Below are 17,102 nucleotides of genomic sequence, written 5' to 3' on the forward strand. Positions count from 1 at the left end.
GGGGTTTTAGTATACAGGCCTCTAAAATATACTCCAAAACTGAACTGGTGCCTAAAGAATTTCTGAGTTTGAAATTTTCACGAACATTTTGAAAATTGCTACTAAACATTTACGGCCTCTAACATCCTAAATAAGTAAAAGCATGTTCACCAAATGCTTTTAAAATAAAGTAGACATGTTATAGATATGAATTAATAAATAATGAATGTAGTATTACTATTTTCCTTATTGGCAGAGACTTTCAAATGTAGAGAATGCGCTTTTTTTTACATTTTTAACAACATTTTGGAGTTATTCACAAAAAAATTCTAAAGCTATCAACTCAAATTTACCACTAACATAAAGTAGAATATGTAACAAAAAAACAATCTTGGAATCAGAAGGATTGGTAAAAGCATTCCCAAGTTATTGATGAATAAAGTGACACAGGTCATATTCATAAAATTTGCCTTGGTCCTGAAAGGGTTAAGGGGAAAAAATCCTGTATGCACCTTTCTTTCTCTGTTAAATAAAATGTAACACGAACGGAAAGTGCACTTCCATTTATTTTTTACGTTATAGTTAATGAGGATGAATCTAAATAGATGGAATTTCTGCTCACCACCGTTTGTAAGGGTATGTTCACATCTTGTTTTTAGCCGCACGTCGGGCTACACGGCAGAAATCAGTGAAAAAAGGATGCTGTCGTGCAGCACGACGTGCGGCCGACGGCCACATTGACATTAATGAGCAGGACGGAGTCATTATGTGGCTGTGTTCTGCTCATTTGCGGGACGTACACGGCTTTAGTGCAGGACTCAAAAGCGTGGTCTCAAAACACGGGATAGCCAGATATCTCTAGCCTGTTGGCTATCCCGTGTTTTGAGACTCGTAACTGAGGCTCCACGGACACTTGTTTTGCATATTTAAATTTTGGGGGCATCAGTGGAGACTCTTGATTGAGTACTTCATTGGAACTTTTTTTCGCTGTTCTCCTTGAGTTCAGTGATTACTGTGTTTTGTTGGTTGATTTGTCATTGCCCCAACTAGCCAGAATCCTACCCCACACTGACGAGGGGCAAATACCCTGAAACGGCTGTCTGTGGGTGGAGGCCTGCCTTTGTAAGCCCTTGTCATGATCGCAATACTCGCATCTTGAGTTAGACATTGACAAAAGGGGCCACCCTGTTGTTTCCCTGTCTATGTTCCAATACTCGCAACCGAGTGGGACTTAAAGAGAACCAATCATGGACGAAAGTTAAAAATTTTTTATTCCCTAATTAGATGTAAATCATCATTTCATTGACATTTGTAAATATAATTCATTATTTTTATTGCCACATTTTTTAATTATTCACTTTTTACTTTCCTGTCTCGAGCCGACACTTTTCAAAAGAGCCGGCGCGAGACAGGAAACTCCCGTCATGCAGAGCAGCAGGAAAGGTTCCCATGATCCTTTGCCCGCCGCTCCGTTAATACACAGTGATCTCGCGCTATACAGCGCAAGATCGCTGTGTATTTTCTAGTCCCTCTTCTCTAATCTATTTATGAAGATACAGACTGCCTCTGCAGTCTGTATCTTTATACTTTACCTAATCCTCTTCTTCGGTGGAGCAAGGCCGGCGCCGCCATCTTGATTACGTCACTTGCGTTCCAGCGGTGGAACGCAAGGCCCGTAATCAAGATGGCGGCGCCCGGCCGTGCGGCACTGAAGCATAGGATAGGTAAAGTATAAAGATACAGACTGCAAATACAGTCTGTATCTTCATGAAGTCTATCTATGAAGATACAGACTGCCTTTGCAGTCTGTATCTTTATACTTTACCCGATTCTCTGTTCCCTGGCTGTTCCGGCGGCGGCGCCATCTTGATGACGTCACGCTGGAACGCACCGCTGGAACGCAAGTGACGTCATCAAGATGGCGGCGCCAACGGAACAGCCAGGGAACAGAGGATCAGGTAAAGTATAAAGATACAGACTGCAAATGCAGTCTGTATCTTCATGAATAGACTTAGGGAGAGATATACTTTCATAATAGGGACAGTTACATTTAGGTGATTGGTACTCTTTAAGGGGTTATTTATCAGGGTGGTGTGGTGCTCTCCTCATCATGGAGGCACCCCGTGGCAACAGGCTAGAGATATCTGGCTATCCCGTGTTTTGAGACTCGTAACTGAGGCTCCACGGACACTTGTTTTGCATATTTAAATTTTGGGGGCATCAGTGGAGACTCTTGATTGAGTACTTCATTGGAATACATATCACTTCATATAATATTAATTAGCTATATGCCCAATGCCCAGTGCTCTGCCTATGTAGATTAATAACACCATTTACTGTATACAATTTTTGTATTGTGGATATTTATTGTGTTTATATATCTACTACCACCAATTCCTGGGGATCTGTTCATGTATCAGCTCCTATACTGTTTTTAAAGTATTTTGTATATTATTTTTCTACATATATGTTAATAAAAGATAAATTATATATTTCCTTACATTTGGTCCTGCATTTGTTTTTTGATGGTATCATCCCACCTTCTTTTTGGTTTGGTATATAGGATCCAGATCTGTAGTGAGAGTATAGAGAGTGGTGAAGTCGTGCTGACTGGGTTGCGTGCTAATAGGTATGAAAGAGTATCAGAAGAGTAGAGAGTAGGATGTCTTGAGAGTCCCAACCCAAGTAGTACTGTGCTCTGCCGGAACTTCGGAGGTAGAAATAGAAAAATACTTTAGAGTAGAGAGGATACTCGTGCCTGTGTTTTGACTCTTTGGTCTTTGCACCACCTATTGCCCACCAGTGTCGAGTGACCCGTCCTTGAGGGTGACACAAGCCCCAGACCTTGTTACCTGGGATGAGCGGAATGCTGAGGGTTCCCTGCTTACACCCGCGCTGCGAGATAAAGTTCATAGGCTTCTAGCAACTTTGCTCTATCTATTCCTTTACTTTCTATATGGATACTGTCCTGCACTGTGTCTCTCCTTGTCCACGGCGTAGGTTGAGATGATCTCTAACTTTTCCTCTCTAGTGAAGGTTTAAAACTGCATAGTGTTGAGTAGAGTTACTTGAGAACAAACTGTAGGTTGCATCCTGTCTCTACAGATTCTAGCAACAAAAGACACTACACTTCCTCTACCCATGTGACTTCCTTCCTACAGCCCCTGTAAGGTGTGCTGTGAGTAGGTGAGGAGTGCATAAGTGAGAAGTAAAAAGAGAAATGATAGAATAGAAGAAGGAAGTACTCTCATTGGCTTCAGTACTACAGCTGTGCAATAACAGAGTATAAACACTTGTAATAACAACATCTTGTGGCGAAACTCTGGCACTACTACATCACCACTTACACTCAAAAAGTACAGGCTTTTACGCAGGGTGTAACCAATAGCAACACCCGTGGTGGGACACCACATTGGCTCTAATTGCATTTTGTAATGCAATTAATATAAAATATTAGCATAAAATATGCTGCAAAACCAATAAAAGAAATCATTTGTCAGTTGAAATTGAAACATTAGTGTGTAACTATTAAAAAAGTGTTAACATCAGAGTAGCTATGAGTCATGTATAATAGGTAGTTTTTCATGAATCTGTATACCAAATAGTTTGTTCTTTGGAGAAAGCAGCAAAAATGAAGTTGCGCAGCACTCCGCTCTCAACTCCTCTGATGTGTCAAGTAATGACAAGTTTGTTGGGTACACATTAGAGATGAGCGAACCTGTCGGAATGATCCCAAACAATTCAAAGGCTGATTGTTCAGGTTTGTGTTAACCCAAACTTTTAACCCAAAGTTTTCTCATCTCTATTAGTTATTAATATTAGTTTTATTCCCTCCAGGGGATTCAGTCTGACCATCTAATCAATTCGAGAGTGCTCTTAGGGCCCGTTCACACTGAGCAAAACAGGCGGAACTTGCGCCGCAGACTCTGCTCAGAATCCTGCCTGCCTCACTGTCTCAACGTGATGTCTCGCGCGCCACCGCTCTCTGCTCAAAGAATTGACATGTCATTTCTTTGAGCAGAAAGCCTTATACTGAGTATACCAACACTTTACCATGCTGTAAAAACATTAACTATATAAACTCATCCTTGTGATTGTACTGACTCTAAGAACAAAGGTAACATGTCCTTTTTACCACCTGGGCAGCCTTGAAGTTCTTAACATGAACGTTGGTGCCAGCAGAGAGACCCATGTTGCCCCTTACTGCTGCCGCTCTATGTTAAATGATGTATAAAAAAAGAAAAATATCTATAACAATATACGAACGTATGTTACAGACTACAGAGGTACCTCGGTTCTTGAACTTAATTGGTTCAGGAAGGCAGTTTGAGAACCGAGCAGTCTGAAAACTAAGTATGTTTTTCCATAGGAAATAATGTAAATGTGTTTAATTGGTTCCAGCAGCCACCAATAATTACCTACAGTGCCCATATATTACATTGAAAAGTGCCCAGTATAATCTCAAACATTCAACAAAACCAGCAATTATAGTACAGTAGACACTAACTAACTGGGCCGTGCACTGATTGGCTGAGCGGGACCTTCGGGAACCGCTGCGGAAACTGTATGTGTGAATCTAGACTTAATCCTCTTAGCTCTAAAAGTTGCCGCCTCCCCATGACTCCCCTTTACGTCTATGATCTAGAAAATGATAGCCCAGGAAAAGATTTTGTGTAAGGAGTATTTACAGTTGTAAAACTTTTTCAGAGCTTTTCTTTGTTATCAAAACCAAACATACACTCTAATCTCTATGTCTTTGCTATAGGAAAAGATGCAGCGCACATCTGCCAAGATTTTCATCATGGAACCATTGAAACCATGGAAAAAAAAACAGTAACTGCTATGGGGGCAGAATTTGAGAAAAAGGGCAAGAAGGGACTGAAAAAAGTCCAAAATCTTTGCAGGGGAATTTTTTTTTCTTCTAATTCTGGATAACCTTTGTAACAGGTCAATATAACTAAGCGGAATTTATGGTGTCAGTGATGACATTACTCCTTACATATAGCCACCTTTTAGCCTGTACAAACAATCAGTGGCGGTCTTTGGCACCAAGCACCCCAAGCGATCGCTTGGGGCCCCCAACATCCAGGGGGGCCCTCACGCCCCGCTCTTGTGCTCAAGACTGCTGGACAGGGCCGCTGCCCCGCTCGCTGCTGCCATCTGAACTGTAACTATGAGCACTCGTAATCAGCGCTCAGTTACATGCAGCAGCAGCACTTACAGGGCGGGAGCCATTGGCTCCCTTCCTGTCAGTCACTCTTGTGGCCGCAGGAAGGCAGCTTTGTCCTTGTGGTGCCTGCGCTCCAGTGACATCACTGGAGCATCGGCGCCAGGACAAGAGGAGTGCGGCCTCTTGTGATCGCAGGGAAAACCCTTCCTGCGGCCACAAGAGTCAAGAGAAGAGGAGACGCCCGGACCCAGGTGAGTATAAGTGTTTGTTTTATTGTGTTATATACTATATGGGAGGGGGAGCACACAGGGGTCTGTTTAACTGGGGGAGCACACATCGGGGGTCTATATAAAAGGGGGGAGCACACAGGGGACTATATAACAGGGGGAACACACAGGGGGGCTTTAGACTACTGGGGCTTCACAGAGGGGTCTATATACTACTAGGGGCAGCACACAGGGGGTCTATATACTACTTGGGGCAGCAGAAGGGGGTCTATATACAACTTGGAGAGCACACGGGAGGTCTATATCCAAGTGGGGAAGCACACAGGGGGGCTATATACTACTGGGGGAGCACACAGGGGTCTATATACTACTGGTGGGGCACACAGGGGGTCTATATACTACTGGGGGAACATACAGGGGTCTATATACTACTTGTGAGGCACACAGGTGGTCTATATATAACTGGGGGAGCACACAGGTGTCTGATACTACTGGGGAACCACACAAGGGGTTTAAATACTACTGGAGGAGCACACAGGGGTCTATATCCAAGTGGGGGAGCACACAGGAGGTCTGTATCCAAGTGGGGGAGCACACAGGGGGGTTAAATACCCCTGAGGGAGCACACAGGGGGCCTATATACTAGTGGGGGAGCACACAGGGGGTATATACAACTTGGGGCAGTACACAGGGGGTCTATATACAACTGGGGCAGCACACAGGAGGTCTATATACTTCTGGGGGAGCTCACGGGGGGGGGGGCTATATATAACTGGGGGAACACACAGGGGTCTATATACTGCTGGGGGAAGCAAACAAGGGGTATATACTACTGGGGGCAGGACACAAGGGGTATATACTATTGGGGGCAGCACACAAGGAGTATATATTACTGGCGGTAGTGCACAAGGGGTATATACTTCTGGGGGCAACACACAGCGGTCTATTGTTTTGGAATGCGTGTCGAGGGGGGGGCCCCCAGACATAACTTCGCTTGGGGCCCCAGAAATGCCAAGACCGCCCCTGCAAACAATAACTATAATGACATTATTGTTGAAGCCTTTTTCAAAGCTATGAAAACCTTGTGACCCTGCAATATAACAATAAGAATATTAATCTTGGTGAAAGTCATTGTCAGGAAGGGCAACGTTGAACTATATATCTGATTCCCTTACGTCCCATTGGCATCACAACATATGGGGTAAATTCGCCCCTGCGAGCCCCTGGGACGAAGGAATATTTAATGAAAAAATAACAATTAAATTTTAATCCCCTCCTCCATGAGGTATAAATAGGCTCCACCTCCCCCTAGACCTCAGTCTTTTTTTACTTCGTTGCTGTTAGCCCTAGGGGACTTTGTCCCTCCTCCGTTTTTATGCTTTGTTAACCTGTTGCATTCAGGTTTTCTCTCCAGGTAATGATTGCTGGGATGCCGCTGGAGCCGGTGTCCAGGTAGTATCCTGATATTTGCTTCTGCAGGTCTTAGCTTTTAAGTTTTTCTTACCTAGTGCGTCTTGGAACGCACTCTGCGTGTCACCCGAGCGGCTGGCTTTTCTTCCATTTGCGTTCGACTGTGGAACGCATCGGCGCTGCGTGCGTCTCAGCACTGCGGCATCAGCGCCATGTCACTTCCAGGGGCCGGCAGCGGCGCGCGCTCTCTGCATGCCGGATTAGCTGTGTGTTCAAGGCAGAAGGTAAGCTTTGCTACCTCTAGGTCTGGCTGTCTTCCTCTGGAAGGATTTTCTGTGGCTCATTTGGATCTAATAGAAAACATCTGAGTGCAAAGTGCTGTGATCTCTCTTCTATATACTTAAAAGTAAGTGTTGCTGCCACCTAGTGTCTCTTTCCGATATCACTCTAGCCAGGCTAGTGGTTTATATGTATTGTAATACATTGATTATTTGCAGATGTCTGAAATGGAGACCAGTCCTGCTGCTGGAAAAAGACCTTCTAAGGAAGCACTTCATGTGCCGAGTGTGAGACTCCTCTACCTGACGGCTATGGATACCGTAGGAGGATCATTTTTTCCAGATAAGATTCATCCTTTCTTTCATAAAAATATTTATGAATGCCTAAAAATATTTATAATGCCTAAGTACGCTGTCCTTCATGCAGACCTAAACCTATGAGGAGCCTGATGTTCAGGATGTAGTTGTATGGGTCAAGGACTATGTGCAAAAGACTTTAGCGGCTAATGAGATTCGCCGCCCGTGTCCTAAGTTAAAGACCAAATGGAGTATTTCTCTCTCTACTCCCAGCCTGTGAGTATATTACTTTATGGCTGTAGGATTATGGTCATTTTCAGTTTTACTGTGATTGATGAAGTTAAGTCATCATCTTCTTCTGAAACCTCTTCTACTTCTGAAGATGAGAAAGAATTATTCAGGGGGTATTTCACAGCTGATAGAATTCACAAGCTCTGCTAAGCTGTGCAAGCTGAAATACACCCTGAGGAAATAGAAGAGGATAGGATTGGTCCTCCTCAAAAAAGCCTAGGGTTTTTTCTGTGGGTAAGACTTCATTGTCTATGTTACAGGCGGAATGGAAGGAACCGGAAAAGGCTCCGGGTTTGAGCAAGAGGTTTAAGACCTTATATGTTCTCAAGGAAGAACAATTTAAGGACTGGATTGAGCCTCCAAAGGTGGACCCGGCCATAGCCAAACTGTCAAAATGTACTGTGCTGCCTGCGGAGGACGGATCCAATCTTAAGGATCCGATGGATAGAAGGGTGGAGGTAGCCCTCAAGAGATCATATACGGCAGCGGCAGCCCAAGGGGCAGTCTCCATTTCTTCTTTGAGGTTTCTAGAAGCCTAAGAAGATGGCTGACCAAGGTCCAGGAAAATTTGGAAGGTAGAGCTAGCAGGGACAAGGTCCTTCGCTCTTTAAAAAAGGTCATTATGGCCATTGACTTCCTCTGCGATGATGCATCTCAGGGAACCAGGTTAGCGTAAAAAAAAAAAAAACTAGTACGCTCTCAACCGCTGCCGAAGGGCGCTATGGTTAAAACCCTGGGTTGGAGATGCTAACTCCAAAATTCAGCTCTGTAATATGGAGTTCCAGCCAGGTAGGCTGTTTGGCTCTGAGCTGGATAAATGGAGGAATTGTCTGACAAGGAGGGGAAGTCCCTACCATTGTCCTATAAGAGCGGTGATTCCTTACGCAGAGCAAAATCTCCTCAGCGAGGCAAAGGGAGATACCAGTACAGAGGTCGAGGAAGAAACTATTCCAGAAGAGGTTCCGGGAAGCAGCAGAATAAGGACACCAACAAGAAACCAGACTTCTGACGCAGAAGCTGTCCAGTGGGAACACGTCTGAGTTTGTTTCTCCCTGCCTGGGAAGAATTAAGAAAAGATCACTGGGTGTTAAATATTATTCAAAATGGTTATGTCCTTCATTTATCATCTCTTCCTCCTCCAAGATTTCTTCTGTCAAGAAATCTTAAGCCAGAAAGACACTTAGTCCTAGAGACAGAAATTCTTTACCTCCTTTCCATTGAGGCTCTAGAGGATGTTCCTCTATCTGAGATCGGTCAGGGAGTTTACTCCCCAGTGTTACTAGTGCTGAAGCCATCCGGAAATTGGAGGCTTATTATAGATTTGCGATATCTAAACAGGTGCATCGTAAAGAAGACGTTCCACATGGAGAACATAAGATCGGTAAAATCTATCCTCCAGGAGGGAGATTTTATGGTCACCATAGATCTACCGGATGCATATCTTCATGTACCGATTCTGAAGGCTCACAGGAGAGCCTTTGCCATCCAAATACAGGGGAAGGTAAGACACTTACAATTCAAAGTCCTTCCATCCGGAATACCTCCGCACCCTTTGTTTTCACTAAGGTAGTGTCACCATGATGGTTCGCTTCCGTTTACAGGGGATAAAGTTATCCCTTACCTGGACGATTGGTTGATTATGACTCAGACTCAGGATCTTCTGAGAGTTCAGTTGAACTATGTCCAGGACATACTTCAACAATAAGGTTGGCTTATCAACATAGAGAAATCAGACTTAATTCCTAATTCCTCCTCGTCAGGTATCCATAAGAACATAAATGCGCTTTCTAGGGCTCCTTGCCTCAGCTGCGGACGCGGTGCCATGGGCGTTATGGCACATGAGATTTCTTCAGAGAGAAGCACTAACAGTATGGAACCGAGGACTGAAGGACTTGGATGCGATGATGTTCTATCGACTCAAACAAGACATTCTCTAATGTGGTGGAGACAAGTCAAACATGGAGTTTTATTTTCAGAACCACACTGGATAACCATCACGACAGATGCTTCAGGAACAGGTTGGGGAGCTCATCTGACAGTCATCACGACTGCAGGATCTTGGAGTCAACAGGAATCCGCTCTGCCCTCCAACGTGAGGGAGCTCAGAGCGATTTACCTAGCTCTTCTTCATTTTTCTCCTCCTATTTTACAGAGAGCAGTCAGAATCCGGATGAACGACATGGCCTGCGTGGCGTACCTAAACAGGGAGGTACCAGATCCCCTTCTCTCCTCAGGGAAGTAGAGAAGATTTTTCTGTTGGGCAGAAACCAGAATAACCAGACTCTCTGCGATTCATATCAGGGGTGTCGACAATATATTGGCGGATTGAGTCGAGGCCTGACATTACCGGGGGAATGGTCTCTCTCAAGGAGAGTGTTCATTCAGTTAACCCAGAGGTGGGGGCTTCCTCAGAGAGACCTCATGGCATCAGCAAGCAATGCCAAACTGAGGAATTTCTGTTCCCTTTACAGGGCAGACAATCCCACGGTATTGGACTCAATGACAATACCATGGACATACCAGCTGGCGTATATCTTTCCTCCCATAGCCATGATTCCCAGAGTTTGACTAAGATCAGTCTAGATCAGTCGTCAGTAATAATAATAACTCCCTTCTGGCCGAAGGGGTCATGGTTCACCCTGCCCATGAATATGAGCAGAGGGGAATTTTGGAGATTACCTCTGCATCCGGATCTAATATTCCAGGGTCAACATCTGTGCAGGAATCTTTCCAGCCTCAGCTTGACAGCTTGGAGACTGAGAGGACCGTATTGGAATCTAGTTTTTCTGAGAAGGTATAGTATACTCTTTCTCACGCTCGTAGTAGCACTACAAATAAATCTTATGCACGTATTTGGAAGATTTTCAAGATTGGTGTGCAAGCAGGAGTATTGATGGACTTAAACCTTCTACTCCACAGTCATTGGAGTTTTTACAGGAAAGCTTCTATAAAGGATTAAAACCTAGTTCCATCAAGGTGCAGACAGCAGCCCTCTCTGCACACCTAAACTCACGTTTCTTTCAGATCTTGGAGGTAAAGAATTTTGTTAAGGCTAGACTAGGCCTAACCTGGTAAAGCAGGTAGACCCATGGGACTTATCCTTTGTGTTGAGACGCCTGTGTCTTCCTCCCTTTAAGCCTTGGGAGGAAGTAAACTTCAAGTTAACATTGATAGTTTCTCTTTTACTAGCCATTACCTCTGCTAAGAGAGTTGGAGAACTTCAAGCCCTTGGCTCCGCACCTCCATACGTGATTTTTTTCCCAAGACAAAGTTATCCTTAGGTTCCTTCCAGGATTCCTGCCTATGGTGGCTTCATTTGCCAACATCAACCAGCCAATAGTATTGCCTGTATTTTCTCCTACTGGATCATCTAAAGAAGACTTGGATCTTTCTTTATTGGACATATCCAGAGCTATCAAGATCTATCTACATAGAGTAGGTGATTTTTGTAAAGACAAGAATTTCTTTATCCCTTTCGCAGGAAAGAACAAGGGGAGAAAGGCTTCAAAACCTTCAATATTCAGATGGATCTGTGACTCCATTGCCTTATGTTACTCCTCTGCTGATCTGGATCCACCAGAATTTACCAGGGCTCACTCTACTAGAGCTGTGGCCTCCACTTGGGCAGAGCGTGCCGCTGTGCCACTTGAAGACATATGCCAGGCAGCTACCTGGTCGTCTTTGACTACCTTTGTGAGATATTTCAGGCTGGATACTTCTTTTCTTGTCAAGAACAACCTTTGCAAGATCTGTTCTTAATGCGGACGTAATAAATAACCCGCCCATTGGGGATAATGCTTGCTAATTCCCCATATGTTGTGATGCCAATGGGACGTAAGGGAAGCTAAAATTATTATGTTAATTTGTTTTCCCTAAGACCCATTGGCATCACAAGACTCCCTCCCTGTGTTTTATGTTTCTTTATAATTAGACTGAGGTCTAGGGGGAGGTGGAGCCTATTTATACCTCATGGAGGAGGGGATTAAAATTTAATTGTTATTTTTTCATTAAATATTCCTTCGTCCCAGGGGCTCGCAGGGGCGAATTTACCCCATATGTTGTGATGCCAATGGGTCTTAGGGAAAACAAATTAACATAATAATTTTAGCTTCTTTAGCAATATTTGTGCGAAATTGCTTTCCATAGACCTTGTCTAAGAAAAAGTTGATATGTTTCTTAACCCCTTCACGTCAGCAATCTGTATATATATATTCCTGCTGCACATGTCCTGTGCAGCAGGAGCCTATAGATACATACGTTCCTGACAGTGAGGGGCTGTAGATGTGTGCAGGACCGGAATTGTCTGATCTATTAAAATATAACATTATTGTTCCCGCATGGTGAACGGCGTAAACAAACAAAAAAAAAAAAACATCAGGATTGCATATTTTTTAAAATTATATATTAGAAAATAAATAATAAAAAGCGATCAAAATTTTTCTTTTACACCAATATGATATTAATAAAAACGAGAGATCATGGTGCAAAAAATGACACCCCAACCAGCCCTGTAGGTGGAAAAATAAAAGCGCTATGGCTCTTAGAAGGCGGGGAGGAAGATTGCATTAATTTGACCAGGACATCTGTGCATTAATGGGATCGGTCATGAAGAAGTTAATATCTAAAGTTTCAGAGGTAAGTTAGAACCTGTACTGTACCACTAGGGTGGGGGAAGTGCCAGGTCACCAATTTATGTCAACTGATTCACAGGAAACTTGACTTATCCACTTTTTTCCATTGAAAACCTAGTGATGGCCTATAAACATCTATAGCATGAGCGCCTGGGTTGTGCACAATAGCTGATTGACAGATCAGCCACAATTGGATAGGAGATAAGTATAAGAAGTTGGAATATCCCTTTAAGGCTTGACTTTTACCTGTGTTCTACTATCCAATTACTTTTCATAGGCAGCGCATTATTATATAGTTTGCTAATGTCCAAATAGGTTTCTGAATTCTGGAGCTTGTGACCTTTCACGTACATGTTTATTGCTGCCAGTCCCATCCAATCACTGGCAAACACATATTCCAAATAAGCTAAATATTAAACATTGTGCAACATATACCAGACGGGCATATACCCCTCTGGTGCCACCAATGGCTGTGTCTGGAACTGCAGGGCTGCACAAATCCTGGTCCCGACGCATGTTACATATCATAAGTTCCACTGTATGCAGATGTTGAGCCTTCCCTGATGTCGATATAATACATGTTACTCATTGTACAGTGAAGCCGACATGTTAACCCTATTCTACTGGTCAGTATGATTACTTTTTTTTTTGTTTTACTACTTTTAAAACAAAAAATCTTTTTAAAAGATTCTGTGTTCAGAGTCTTATAACTTTTATTTTTTCCCCAATCTTTTGTTCCATAGTTTTACCATATTATAGTAAATTTGACTTTTTAACCACTTTTTATTCAATTATATGACATGTCCAGAAATCAGCAGTTCTACCATTCTGGGTTTTTTGTTTACTGCATTCACCGTCTGGAATCAAATTGATTCCAAATTAATTCATATAATCAGTGCATACATATATCTCAGGGCGGGCAGGGTGCTGCTGTAATCTTTGTGTATTTGTGTTTGGATTTTGTGCTTTTTGTATGTTTATACATTATATATAGTTATACTCAACACATGTCACATTGATTGTGAAGCTTAGTGCTCCAACAAGCAGTGCTCTGTGGTGCTATGGGGCCATCTTGTGGCTGTAGTCTTACTATAACGCGATCTATCTCAGCACGGGTAGTCTAGGTTCACATCTGCATTGGAGGCTTCTATCAGACCTTGGTTGTAGATTTTGTTCAGCAATTTCTCTGGTTTCTCTGCTTAGAATAAGAAAACCATTGAATATCTCAATCTACCTTTAGCTATGAGACCAGTGCCACATGATGACACTCTTCCATTGCCAAATACACCAGTGACATTAAGCTTAGAGAAGATAAAAATGTTGCAGTCCATGCGTCAGAGATGGGGAACAACGCTCATTCAGACTTTAAGCATATGTATGGTGGGCTTCATCCATTAACACAGTCAGGACTGAATTACTTGGTCCGGGACTTATGTTTGTCAAAAGTCAATGCAGAGTTATTGGCTTCCAGACGTTAAGGATGGCACTTGCTGTCACTTGGTACAAAAGTTTCCATCTTTTGAAGCTGCCAACACAAAAAGGTTGACAACCTGCGCTGCTATGCCAACATTGATGGATTGTTTGCAGCTTTGGAACATGAGCCGAATCAGTGGCCGAAACAACTCATTAGTGTTAAACTTCAGGACTGTCTTGTTCTATACTCGACTCATGAAAGAAACCTACGAGAACATGGAACTGTTGCTGAAACACATCAAGTACAGCGACTACAACTAGAACATGCAGTCACATTACAGTAGAAGGAAGTGGCCAATCCGTAACCAGTTGACATGTCAATTCTTTCGACGGAACGCGGAATCCGCCCGTGCATAGAATAGTGTCTATGGCACGGGCGGAAGTGCGTGGCCGCGTGCGGGGACGAGCGACAATACGCCGCGGGTTATACACGCCAATTCCTTAGTGTGCACGCACCCTCACGGAGCACTACATTGAAGATAGAAATCCGTGCTGCAAAGTTGGTCCTCACTAGGATTGTGTGGCATGGATCGTAGCCCTGTACACACGAGGCTTTTGAAATCTATTAATCCTAAATTCTATCCACAATTGTTGTTCTGCACATGTGGACAGAACTACAGATGTGTGAATAGGGGCTAAGTCCACCCTTTCATGGACTAACAGGGATTGCTCCCATTGGTAGAAAGACATGGGGTAATCAGACAAGGAGCTGCCCCCCATTGGTGGAGAGGAATTAGGTCATTTGGAATTGCTTTCATTGGTTGAGAGAGGGGCAGTGACCAGACTGACTTAGGCCTTATGCACATGTTCAGTAATTTTTTCTGGTCCTGAAACAACCCGCTAAAATTTACGGATTGGACATCCGTATTGCATCTGTATTGCATCCGTATTTCCGTAAATCCATTTTTACTACTGCAATTCTTTTCAATGCACTTCATCAGTATTTTTTACGGAAATACGGATGCCAACATGTTACAATCCGTAAACAATCCATAAACAAATGATTTCAATGAGAGGATCCGTAAAAAAATCAGGGTCCGCACCGGGTCCGTACTAGGATATGTCCTTTTTTTCAGGATTGATTTTCATCCATTTCTGCTACTGATAGTGTGAATAGCCCAATAGACATCAATGTGCACTAACTCGGATCCGTAAATTACGGACAGTGTGCATAAGGCCTTACTCTCATACATGTGACAGGTGCAGCAGAAAATGTTTATCCCTGGCACTGACAAAACCCTTCAGTAGTGCATCAACAGTACATACACAGAATATACAATACCTAGTATAGAGTACAAAGCAAAGCTGCCTGACATTAGATACTCAGCAGGGTACCTGGACACTGCATGTTCATGTGAGAAATCTCATACAGGTTCTATAGTTACAATGTACCATCACTATGTGATGGGTATTAGTATTGGTATTATAGGACTTCCCAATAATCGCATATACACCAGTCCCTGTGAGGAGGAGGAGGAGGAAGAGAGAACCTGCAGGGTGTGAGCTCCTGCCTCCTGCACCTGGGGATGATCCTCCCATAGCCTCCCACTGTATTACATGACATCTCCCATGTACTGGACATAGAGGGATACAGACAGGACGCACATCCTGGTGAGTGTTACTTTATTGTTAGTAGCTAAGGTTTATACTGGAATAGACTTATACGCTGCAGCATAGGGAATCCTGTGTATACTATATACTGGAGAAGCGGTGATGGGAAGACCAATGAAGCAATAAACATCACAGCAGAGATTAACCCCTTTAGGACACAGTTTGTTTTCTTACTTTTATTCTATAAGTCAGATGGAAGTCAATGGAAGTTTATGATCGGCCTTACACACATGGCGTTTTTTTAGAGTGGCGTTTTTCTCTCCTCTCTGGCGTTTTCGAGGCTCTGTGACAGATTTTCCAAAACTGAGCATTTTGAGGGTGTTTTTTATTTTTTATTTTGCAAACTGCGTTTTTTTTCTCCCATAGACTTACTTAAATGAGAATGTTCTGTTTAACTTAAAAATGCCATTGCTGGGTGTATGTCATTTTTTTTTACCCTTTTGGTCCATCAACTATGTCATGTGATGGCAGACAAAGGGAGAAAAGCTTGATCCCCTTTGGATGCAGAGGGCCGAAACACATTGCAAAGCCAAATCTCTAATGATTACGGATCTCGGCCACCCAATGATGTACTCTATACACTGGGTAAATATTATACCTGCGCCCAACGATGCGCTGGGAATGTCCTTGGTCCAGTGATCCTCCTTGGATCACTATTGCAATGTGATGGCAGAGGAAACGGGTAGTTCAGCCATCGTGGTGTACACAGAAACGGCTAAACCACAAAAAAAAAAAAATCACACTTAGGCTAGGTTCACACAACGTTTGGCAGCGTCCGTTGCATTGCAACGGACACTGTTAAACAGCTGTCCGCCAGGCTGCACTCAGACACGTTCTTTTTTCACAATTGATTTGCGGGCACCGGCTGCTGTGCCCGCAAATCAATTAGCCGTTCACTCCAATGCAATGTGCGGTCGCGCTGCACATTGTGTTGTGTGAACAGCTGATGTTTCCGGAAGCTGTTCAGTGAACAGCGTCCGGATATAATTGACAGGCACATTATTCTAACGCCCGTTCTAAAGATCGGGCGTTAAAATAACGTTGTGAGAACACAGCGGGCGCCATTGCATTGACTTCAATACAATGCCGCCCCTGCAGAACGGACGCCGAGGCAATTGCAATCAGCATCCGTTCTTTACTTAAAAAGAATGTTGTGTGAACATAGCCATAAAGTAAAAAATGCCAGAAAAAAACCCCCCACAAACACATGAAAAAAAAAGTCATGCGCCGGATTGGTGTTTTTTTTTTTTTGGAGGCCAGAAAATGGCAACAAAAAATCTGTATCCCAGAGGTCGGACCTAATAGGTATACCGAGATGCCAGACCCCCAGCATCCATTTCATGTCTCTGTCAAGTGTGCGTATGTGTCTGACAGAAAGAGCCCCCTCCATCTTTTTAACTACTTTTGATGCCGTAGTCCAGAGATGGGAAACCTGTGTCTCTCCAGCTGTTGCAAAACTACAATTCCCATTATGCAGGCATGATGGGAATTGTAGTTTTGCAAAAGCTGGAGGACTGAAGGTTCCCCATCTCTGCCGTAGTCGCTAATGATTGTAGAATCTGCTGTGATCTGAGCAGGGCCGTAGCTAGGGGGGGGGGGGGGAGGGGGAAGCTGCCCCGGGCACCGAGACCAGGGGGGGGTGCCATCACAGGGAGCAGAGAGAGGATGGCAGTGGATGAGGCAGCCTGGAAGCGTCCTGCCCTCTCAGAGTGATAAGACAGGGGGCGATTTTTAC

This window comes from Dendropsophus ebraccatus, chromosome 4 (assembly GCF_027789765.1).
Source record: "Dendropsophus ebraccatus isolate aDenEbr1 chromosome 4, aDenEbr1.pat, whole genome shotgun sequence".
Classification (NCBI taxonomy): Eukaryota; Metazoa; Chordata; class Amphibia; order Anura; family Hylidae; genus Dendropsophus; species Dendropsophus ebraccatus.